The 11,956-nt window shown below is 37.2% G+C and overlaps 1 non-coding gene across 1 annotated transcript; it reads right to left on the reverse strand.

Moving 5' to 3' along the window:
* Positions 1–5,411: 5,411 nt before the first annotated feature.
* Positions 5,412–5,484, reverse strand: Trnag-ccc (transfer RNA glycine (anticodon CCC)). The gene has a single exon. It is a non-coding gene; the product is annotated as a tRNA-Gly (tRNA).
* Between the last annotated feature and the right edge of the window lie 6,472 nt (positions 5,485–11,956).

Below are 11,956 nucleotides of genomic sequence, written 5' to 3' on the forward strand. Positions count from 1 at the left end.
CCGGACCTGTTAAATAAAATGGGATAATGCTAGGTGATTGGCGCACAGATAAATCGGACCCCAGAGACGGTAATTTTCGTCGGTTGATTTAATGTACCTATTTACCAGAAAACTAAAGTTCAAGAATAGAACGGAAACTGAAATTGACAAGGATTAATATTCAATCAATCAATCAATATTTTTTTATTCCACAAAAACATAAACACAGGATACGTACAGACGAAAAAATAAGCACAACAGACGGCCTTATAGCTAAACAGCAATTTCTACCAGGCAAACTTAGATTTATGCATCGAAGCGCGGATATTCTGAAATTTTATTTTTTAGCGTTATTTAAATATTATGGAAACAAAAATCTCAAAATATTCATTCGATGCCACATTGTCTTTTTACAGCGGTTACTTTATTTTTTGAAACTACAACAGCATATTACAATTATTGTCAATAAAGCCGTTTACTTATAAATTCGCATTTATAGTATTAATAAAGATTAATATGGATTAAAAAGTTTCTAGAAGAGTAAACCAAACCACCCTTTACTTCTATCAATTCTTGTATCAATAAAAAAATCAAGTATTTTTAAATGTTTATTATTTAAGAATCGTTAAATTGATAATAACTTTCTGATGTGTATTGCCTGACGTTGCTTGAAACATTTATGTCCAAGCTACATTTATTTTATTGCCCACTCTGAGTTAGTATCTATCGGTGGTGACTTTTAAGGTCTTTACTCAAGTACCTATTAAAGCTGAAAAATAAATCATATAAAGGCTAAACCATAATGTTTGGGTACTATATGTATTGAAATAACAAACTAATATATTAATGCTACATAATCTAATGCATTCTATAAAATGTTTACTGATTTAGACATTTACTAGGTAAGCTTAACGTTTCTCATCAGCGCAGTGCTTGTTATACAAGGCATTCACGTTTGACTGACGTTAGTTCAGGACTTTGGCATAGACAAGATCCTGTTGACGAATGCACATCACAGCACACAGCTATGCCTTTTAAAGAATTACACAGCTGCGGATAGGTCGTTTAAAACATTTTAAATTAAATTGAGAATTTACGCACTGTACCGAAACATTTAACAGATAAAAACAACGAAGCGTTGTATCGCTCAAATATTTTGTCCAACTCCGGAATGAATGGAGAAATAAAATAAAATGTATCCATCGTACGTGAAAGCCCGAGGAAAGTATGCATGAAACGTAATAAGGTCGCGGCGCAAATTAGAGGAAACGGGGAGAAATGGATTCATCAAGGCCATCGACTATACTACCAAGTAGACGCCTTATGTCAGATTTTTAAAATCGTAGAACTATTTTTTTGAAGGAAAGAGGTGAGGTGAGGGAAGCGAACACCGCGTTCTAATAGGCTAACACAAATTTCAAAAGATGTAAACTTTTTATTTATGAAGCACTCAACATACAGTATAAACTCAATATAAAATACTGCTATGCACGTATTTCATTAGTCAGCAGAGTCCTTAATAAAAGGGCCTCACATGTGAACGGTGCTGAAATTCTGTGAACACTGCTGATTGAGACAAGGTCACCGTATTCACAAAGCGGACAGATATACTAAAATAATATGTGACCGCGTCGAAAGCTTACAGAAGTGGTTGCGAATGTTCGAACGTTTTCAGATCTGATCAATAAGTCAGATGTGTTACAGCACCCGTTCATCTGTCATTAGGAGTCTAGAGGATGTATCGTCGATATTCAAGGGTATTACTCGCATATTTGCTCTGGGTTCATTTAGTGGCAGTGATTTATTTAGGCAGCCGCAGAGTGGCACGGTCGAAGCGATGCCGGCGGTGATAACGTGAGCATGACAACGAGAGCAGAGCCGGTTAATACAACCATATAGCTGTAACCAGACATACTACACAATACATTCTGGTTGTGTATCATTTTAGGGTCTGAATTATTATTTAGTCTCCTTAACATGAGCGCATAGTATCCTCTGTCTAAAGCTACATTCGGTTCTGTCAACAATAAATTGTAGCTCATTTATAAAGAGACTCTTGGCTGATATAGGCTGACAGCCCGTCACCGTGTGAAAGTTTCAACTTAACATAAGCTCAAGGCTATATCCCAATTGGGGTAGTCAGGATTTCACTGAGCTTTTTGTTAGACCGACGTGATAGATGGTGAACCGTATCGTCGTCTATAATGTTCGAGCCAACAGTGTTAGTGAAAACTGCATTGGAAAGTTTCGAATTCTTAGTTATTTGAGTAATTTATTTTTTAAAAAACGCTCTTGTAAATAAAATATCAAATGCGTTAAATAAAAAAAAATACATGTAAAATTAAAGAAATGTTTGCTTAACATTTTCCTAATAATTAACTCAAATTTACACACAAGTCAACACGAGTTCCGAATGACAAAGCGACTGTGATGACGTCACCAGTTACCCGCACGCTGCCTCTGATAAGAAGCGAGCTTATCTTGCTGGCTATCAGGGAATATCCGCTCCACAGATGAGAGTGTAAATAAACTATGAGTTCCTACTACATCGTTTACTTAACGACAACTCTCCGATCCCCACCAGCGGTAGCGCGGGGGTGAGGTACCTTCCCCCCCCTTCAGTCTTTCTTCAGTCTTCAAACGTATGATCGTCAAAACATCACATACATATTTGCGCGTGTACGATAACGTGAGTAGTGTCTGTATCAAACGAGGTTTTTTAATCCCATGATATGCCTCGACCTCGAGTCGATCAAATGCCCGTAGCTCTAGGTCTCTGGGCCGCCCCCGTTTGCGTTTTCACACGCACACTTCCGTTCAGAGCCAGAATAAGAGACAGAGGAGACAGGAGAAGAGACAGGTCATCTAGTACCACAACGACATCAATGTTTTTCTGTAAATTTTACAGCAGAGCATTTTAAACCATTTTTTTATTTAATTAAGATTGTGATGTAAATTGTCATAGTACCAAATCAGGTTGATGTACTTTTTTTTTTTTTCATTAAAAGAGTATTTGTAGTACTCTATGCACTGACCAATTATGAATGTTTATGGCATTATGTTAGATTAATATTGCATTATTTGATAGTAACTTCATTGTAGTAGGAACATCTACATAATAATGTAGATGTGCAATATGGTAACAGGAAAATAAGCTCACGACTATATCCCAATTGGGGTAGTCAGAACATCCATCCAAAATAACAGTTTCTAAACGATCGTAAAAGTATTCGTTTAGGTTATAATATTATATTTTGAGCCTCTTTTAATAATCTAAGCCTCAGTCTGGTATTTTTTGTAACAAAAAATAGAATTCTGAAATTTTCTTTTTGCAAATGTAAAATAGGTACATAAATATGAAGAAGAGCGAAGGATTTAACTTTTAAATATTTAAATCTGAATTCCCACCAAAGAAGTGAATAACTTTTATGTTTTTCCCAAAAATAATATTAGATTACCTGCATTTATAGAACTGATTTTTGTAGGTTTTTTATTGGAGTTCGGCGAAGTATGAATTTTGTAAGTATAATGTTAAGCTTATTTGCCATTAAAGTAGCTAGAGCCCTCAGAATTCCACTTACTAGGATTCATTCACAATATCTACGACAATTGACACATCATTTTCGCTTCTTTCATAATATAACACAATATTTTTGTTTGTAATAACATTCATGTTAGGAGATTAAACTAAAAGAATGAAACTTTTTAACTAGTTTTCACTTTGTAAAGAAACCTCAGACATATTTGGCTACTTACCCCGTCTTTGTGCTCGTTATATCATACTCGTTGATAACATTTTAATCCATTTATCACCCAAATTAAATTCCATATTTCTATGGTAAGAGGGCGTGCTGTAATGCGTCTTGCTGGTCACGAAGTAACCTACTGGCATTTAGCCAGAAGTAGGAACCAGTGATGTGGCGATAACGATAGTTTCGCTATCGACTAACCTTGTCGATGACAACTTTACCGAATAATCGATAGTATCGACAACATTGCTGACATTGCATTCACTACCGTGTTCGGATCACGAACAAAATGTAAAAATGTCTATGGTTTTTGTTACTATAAAAAAAGGTTCATAGACAAAGATTAGACTTCCTTGTTAGCATCAAAAATGGATATACAATGGTTGTGCATAATTAATGTTTTCTTGTTAAAAAATTAGTTTAAAAAATACAAAAAGACGGTGATTTATAAAACATTAATAATAACAATAAAAGTGTAAAATGTGTAAATATGTGAGAAACAATAAACTTTGCAAAAAATACTTTATGTGGTCGTTTAATTAAAATACCAGCACACCAATTCTACAATTAAAACTAGAAAGCTACATACCGACCAATATTATCGAGAAACACAAACAACCTTAAAAAAAGATTCCGTATATTCTCATTATTGTAAGCATACAACACAGACTCACTTACTTACTTTATACAATCCATACACACCGCTTTCGCGTCTCCCATCAACATCATCTCTCTAGCGTTATTGTTTTTCACAGGGTCTAGGTTTGGCATGTCGGGCACTTTCACATCATCCACCCTCACCATAATGTTACATGAGCCATGTCAGGGGCCTTTGACGGCTCAATAGTAACCCTGACACCAGGGTTGATGAGGCTGGTTCTCTACCTCACAACACATACAATAGAAGAAGACCATAATATTCATACGTGCACATCGTGTAAGTATATACTATAAACATTATCTGTAACATTCAATATTACTGCCTATTTCTTCTCATCGATATTGTTGATAGTCTTATCAAGAGTCTACGGCAGGAACTACGACATAGGAAGCCGCGACGGATGTGGGATATGTGCTCGGTTGCTCTGTAATTGTTGGTCTCCACCGTGACAGTTTTGTTTTGTACTTCGTATCGTGAATCCGTATTGTATACACAGTGTTGTCGATTCTGGTAGACACAAACTAAAGCCTAGTTTACCAAAGGCCGCCTGTTGTGCTTTACTGTATATGTTGTTCTTATCTCTGTATTTTGTGTCCATTGTACGCAATAAAGTATTTTATCTATCTTTCTAAAGCATGAAAGTTACGCGACTTTTATATCAACTCTACGACAAGGACAAGATCTTTCTTCAGTCTTCTTCTATCATGTGGGTTGTGAGGTGGATTATCAACCTCATCAACCCTGACAGGGTTACTATTGGGCCGGGCCGCAAAAGGCCCCTGACATGGCTCATGTAACGACTACTAACTTACATCAGTAAGTAGTAACTCTGACACCAGGTTTGATGAGGTTGGTACCCCGCCTCACAACCCATACGATAGAAGAAGATCAGTAAGTAGTAACCGGGACCAAAAGCTTAACGTGCCTTCCGAAGCACGGATAATCTTTCTTACGGGCAATCAGGTGATCAGCCTGTAATGTCCTATAACCAAACTAGGGACCACAAAGTGATTTTCGTGATGTGCCCCCACCAGGATTTGAACCCGGAACCTCCGGATTGGGAGCCCAACACTCAAACCACTGGGCCACGGAGGCCGTTGGCCGTTTCTTCAGTGAGGTTTGGGTACTTAGTTCATCTTGCGGTTGCTGTACCTCTAATGACCGTGATATCAATTATCCATGATCGAAACATGAATTAAAGTACATGTAAAAATCATCGTATGAGAGCATTAAATTAAATGTTTATAAAATTTTAAAGACAGCACATAACGTTGTGGGAGAATATTGCACGGGAATTAAAATGTGACAATTGAACGCGGTTGTAACGTAGGCGCGCGTTGAATCAGCCACCGCGCTGTTGCTTCTGATTTACGTTTGGTGTGGCGAAGCCTTTAGATTCAAATCAAATCAAATCAAATATACTTTATTGCACAGAACTACATTTAAACAATCAGACATTAACACATGAATACAGCACAATTTGGGCGGCCTTATTGCTCTAGAGCAATTTCTTCCAGGCAATCACCAAAAGGAAATAAACATTTACAAACTTGGATGCGGGATGGTTCAACAAAAAAATAAATACCTAAAAGTAAAACTAAAGTTAACACAATAAATACTTAATACTATACGTACATACTATATTACAATTATAGTCACAACAAAATTACAAACGATTATGGTATGTTATTTCGCCCATTAATTATATTTCCCTGTAAACATTTGGATTACGTAAATTTACTGAGAATCATTATCAAAACAAAATTAAACTAAGCTAAGTATAATTATGTTGTGACCTAGAAATTTCATTTGGCCTTAATTAAAATTTGCGGTACTTGTAACATGCGTATTTGTATTTCTAGATACATCCGCAATATTAAAACTTATCTTTAAATACTCACTTAAACCAAAATTGCAATTTTACTGTATTTTAATTATTAGGTTACCGAAGTTTATACAAAATTAAAGTGAAACCTTTTCTAATCATTACAACTTTGTAATTTAGTAAAGTTTTCTAAAAGGAACTGATAACAGCGAACAAAGTCGAAAACAGTAAATTTTCTACAGCCGTTCTACCTACGTCTAAAACGAATGAGGTTTCCAGAACGAAAAATCGATTCAGTTATGTCGCGTCTCAGAGTAAATTCGTTTTATCGCCGATTTTCCTGTCAAAGCTCTTTTATCCCGATACTTTAAGCAAAGTCGCCTTACAAATCATGGTCGAGTTGCAAATCTTATAGTGGAATGGTACTTAGCATTAAGGTAGGTGTCTGATCCAAATGTGCAAGGATCTCGTTAGAATTTGTATTCAGACTGCGACTGCTTTCTCGTAGCTCAGCGTTCGAAAGCATTTGTAGTGGGATAGTGGTACCGTGGCACGGTACTGACATCTCGACTCGTGACACTTACAGCAATGCTCAGGGATTTTACTACTGAGAGAAATCGCAGCATGCATTCGCAACTCGCTAGAGATGGAACGTTTCGCTCAGACGCTGACAGTCTCTATGTGCGTAGTGTCACATACAAAGAGACTTTTCAATTAGCGGTGTCAAAATGCCTTATGGGATAGTTTGCTCGACTATTATAGACGGCGATACGGCTTACCATCTATCGCGTTCGTCTAACACAAAGCTCGGTGAGGTTTGGATACTTAGTTTATATTGCGATGGATGTACTTCTGACAACTAATTGGGATATAGTCGTGAGATTTATGTTATGTTATGCAATTTATGTTATGTCTGTCAGGGTGACTATATGGGGTCCGTCTAAATAAAAATAAAGAACGAACTGACAGAACTGTCAGAATTTTTATTTTTCTAAATGAATGACATATTCGATAGAGTAAAAAGTTTGCGCTATCAAAAATACTGTAAATAAATATATAAAATTATTGGAGGTGACGCCACAACTACATTTACCTTGCATTAATAATTTACTTTGCATGTCAAATGTCGGGCTCAAGATACAGAGGTCCAGGTTTCATTCCTAATGGGGACATTGCCGATATCACTTTGTGAGACTGTCCTTTGTTTGGCTAGGACTTTGTAGGCTGAAGCTAATTGTCCGAAGAAGTAAGATGATACCGTAATTTAGAAGGTACGTTGGTCTCGGGCTACGAAGCCAAATACTGGAACTACGTGTTGGTACTCCATACCCCCTCCGGTTGATTGGGAGGAGGCGTGTTCCCAGCAGTGGGGCGTAAGTGACTCAATTTATGTTCTATAATGCATGTCACGTAGTATCAAATGTTATGGTATATTATTATAAATAAGGTAAGTACATTCGTTCTTTCATATATTTTTATTAGTTTGATATGGTAAGCTTTTAGCATTTCTTTTAGGCTCAAGCAGGCATACTAAAGTGGCTGATACTATCATACAAGTAAGATAAATAGCTCCTTGCCAAGAGGTATAAAAGCCAAAAGTTATAACTATAAAATACCAGCTAAGTGGGACACTGTACCGATGGTTCTGTATCACCGCACAAGATTAGGTAGGTAACGCAATTTATGAAACCGAAACAAAATGTCTTAGTTAATACAATTTCTATTCACTTTTTACCTACTATTTTTACTACAGAAAAAGAAAAAGCATGTAATTTTTAATTTTCGATTTTTATATTTGGTAGCCGTCCGTAAACATTTCAACCTTCTATTCTAGTAGTAGTTTGATGGTATCTAGTGCCGATGAACAGATACACCCCCCTAATGGTTCCCATATTCAGCGCTTATCACTATCGTCCCACTAGGGTTGATTAATTATTCTCAGACGACGCCCTGAGCTAAGGTTCGCACCCAACCGGCCACCCTCAGGCCTGTTGTCTTACATTTTGTACTGGTGAGAGTGGAGTGGTGAGAGCCCTTAGCGCTCTCTATTTGTCCGGCTAAGTAGTCACGTCGTTAGAAAGACCTCTAATTGAGAACAAACTGACAGCGTAGGCTAAGAAATATGGTGCCGTCTCGATACGGAATCCTAAAAAGGGAAATAAAAGACAAGAAAATAAAAATATACAGCAACTAGTCGTAAATATGACAAACAAGGACAGACTAAACATGTTTCCTCACATAACGTTTGGATTAGAGTTTCTAGAACCATTTTGGAACTAACTAGAGCTCTAAGTACTTAGCGAGCGATTTAATTTTACATACAATCTGCTCTCTCGGGAAGTTGTGTCATGATTACAACGTAGATTTCCAAAACACTTGGTGTATCATTTAGCTGCCTTTAGTTATCTAATTTGACTGAAATCCAACGTGTTGGAAAATTATTTAACAAGTTTTATAGCAGGCATAAATAACTCATATGACATCGTAGTAAATACTACCATCGTAGTAGTACTATCTGTCTTTAATTAAGAGCTGCGCTCTTGTCGGTGGAGTAATCGCCTTCATTACTCCATAGATAGGGCGTGTAGAACGGTGGTTGCCCCAATCGCCTTCCGTTCCGCAGCACACCGACCAATTTCTCAATCGGTGATATTCTAGCTACAATAAGTCTAATAGTACACAATAAGTCGCAAAATAATATTAATAAAGCCTCGCCGCTAAAAGCGGTGTACACCTCTCGACACCGTGAGCTGCTCACAAATATCTTGCTGTTGCTGTCTTGCCGTTCAGTCGCGTCGGCTAGATAGGTGGCACATCCAGTGAATGGCGAGTGACCGTCTGCTCATTGTATCTTTGTTATTAACATTAGTCGAGCAGGTGCCATAGTCTCCCATAGCCCCAGTATCCCGGACCACAAACCCCAACCCAATAATAGCCCTTTGTTCCCATAATCTGCAATAGTACTACACAAACCGGGGATTGTCTTTGGGTGCACTCCCATAGTGCATACATGGATAATCGCCGGTTGGTGTCACGTCACATTTAGATTAAATTGTCTTAAGGTTGGCTTCGGCCCCACACACTTCCTTTCAAAAGTCCGGCAGTTCATACGCCCGAGATATGAAAACGATCAAATATCATTAAATATTGAAAATTCTAACATCGCACACAATTTGAAAGAATCCTGATATGCTTTCAGCTTAAACTACCACAGCTTCTTTGTTCGCTAAAGGGCAACTTGGCAGAAGAGCAAATTTGGTAAACGACAATTTCTAAAAACGGAATAATCTAAAGGCTAGTAATCTAGTACAGTCGTAGTCAAAAGAAGAACACCTATTTATGAGTCAGCCTATGATGCCTGGAGTTATACATACAAAACGGCGCAAGAAACCCAGACAGAACTCCTGTGTTTTGTTAAGTCTAGAATTCGTATGACAGTAAAGTACACAGTTCACATTTCAGAGCGGAGCGAGTGTAAAATAAGGCGTTTCCTACAAACTTTACAATTTCAGCCCCTCGTTATTCATTCCCAAGCGTGTGTTTGTGAAAACGCCGAGATAAATTCACATGCACGCCGAGTTTCTATAGGAATTGTACGAGGTTACCGGATTTTTTGAATATGAGTAATGTCTAAGAGAATTTATGAGAAGAATTGCACACATTTTTTGAGAAACTAAGTACTTACACCTAATTTGACTGAATTAGATAGGTTATCATGTTTTCTTCTTTTCCTTTTAATATTATTATCATACCTAGTAGTTATAAAAATTCTTTAATTACCAAAAATATACAAATTTCTGTACTTATTTTTTCTGTATTCTTCATATTGTAATTGTGTTATCTGCGTTTGGTTTAACCTATTTCCTTTATGGGCATTTTATTTTTATATTTTTTATTTATATAAAAAAAAAATGTTTCGTCAATTCTTTTTTTGAACCTTTACTGTAATTTATTGCCAGTTTCCACCAAAATCGTGTGTTCGTGTGACTCACACATTTCACAATATTTTTCTTTTCAGTTTTTGGGTCATTAATTACACACTACTTACATGCTTACGTACAAAATTTCATGACAGCATTAATGAATAATTAATAAGCATTAATTCGCTGGCCGTCGAGCATTTCCGACCTCGTTAGCTTTTAGCCGGGCACTGATGCCAGATGCAACACTTAATTTGATTTTAGTTGGGTAAATGGGAAAAAGGGGTACCCTTCTTCTAATGCTGTTATCCCCTGCTGGGATGTAGGGCTCAAATAAACAGAGTTCCAATCATCTTGATTTCTTCAGCCTCTGCTTGCTGTTATAACATTTAAAAAGTAAAAGCAATCAACACAAATATGTAACAAAGTTGCGTCTGAAAGTGCTGTCCTAGCAATAAGGCCTATTATGGCGTTTCTGTGCTTATGATCACGATAAATAAACGATTACATTACACTGAATATTGTTGGTCTAACAGAGAGCTCTGTGAAGTGTGGGTACTTACTTCTTCTTGCGATGAATGTACCCCTGACTATCCCGATTGGACCTACGATTCGGAGGTTCCGGGTTGGAATCCCGGTGGGGACAAATCCCAAAAATCACTTCGTGATCCCTGGTTTAGTTAAGACATTGAAGGCTGATTACCTTATTGTCCAGAAGTAAGATGATCCGTGCTTCCGTGCATATCAAGCCGTTAGTTCCGGTTACTACTTACTGATGTAAGTACGTAGTCAGGGGCCTTTGGCGGCTCAATAATAACCCTGACACCAGGGTAGATGAGGTTCATCACCCTCACAACCCACACGATAGAAGAAGAAGATCTACATCTATAACATAACATAAACAGCCTATATACGACCCACTGCTAGGCACAAACCTTCTCTTAATCAAACCAATAAAAGCAAAAAAATCCACTTGATATCAACTCAGAGTCATGGCCTGAATTATCCCTCAAAGTTTTCGTTACGATGTCACTAACACCCTGTATAGTTTGCGGAGAAACCGTTTCACATCGTCCAAAGTGATCATCGAGATTCAATATGTCTGGACCGGGACAGTGTGCTAACAATAATCTAGACGAAATTGCAGCAAGATACAGCAATCGGTAAAATGAGACCCTTGACCAAACAAGAGATGTTAGCTTTATCGTACCTACTCCAGCCTCTGCTGCGTGGGTTACGTTATCGCGCGCAACTCAACAAATACACTCGTAAGTATAAGACTGTACATAAAATTGACATAAGTTCACGATTATATCCCAAGTGGTGTTGTTAGAAGTACAGCCTTCCAATTATGAACTTGGGTAATAAGATTTTTATTACAAATTAAGTTTGTCTTTGACCACAACCTCACCTGATGGTAAGTGATGATGTGACAAGTTGGTACACACTTTAGTAAATGTAAGGCAGTAAAAAGCAGTGGGACTTATTTTTATCTATTAGTTGTGTTTTACGTGCAATGAAGGGTTTGTACTGTAAGCATAAATGCCATATCTACGTCTACTACAGTGGATGTTTAATAGGTACCTATAGAGACGGAAATTATATTACCGCGCTGTTCAACGTGATTCACTTAGTATTTGCGGTAGGCTTATTCCGGTAAGATGCCACTGTTTCACCACACAGTAGGTATTCTGATTTATAGTTTATATTTATATTTAAATACTTAGTGATCTTCTTAGCTTTAGGCTTTCATAATGATAAGTGTTACAATATTGTCGGCCAAGCCAAGATAAAGTCAACACACGTTTGAATAATATAAAAT

This window comes from Pectinophora gossypiella, chromosome 12 (assembly GCF_024362695.1).
Source record: "Pectinophora gossypiella chromosome 12, ilPecGoss1.1, whole genome shotgun sequence".
Taxonomy (NCBI): domain Eukaryota; kingdom Metazoa; phylum Arthropoda; class Insecta; order Lepidoptera; family Gelechiidae; genus Pectinophora; species Pectinophora gossypiella.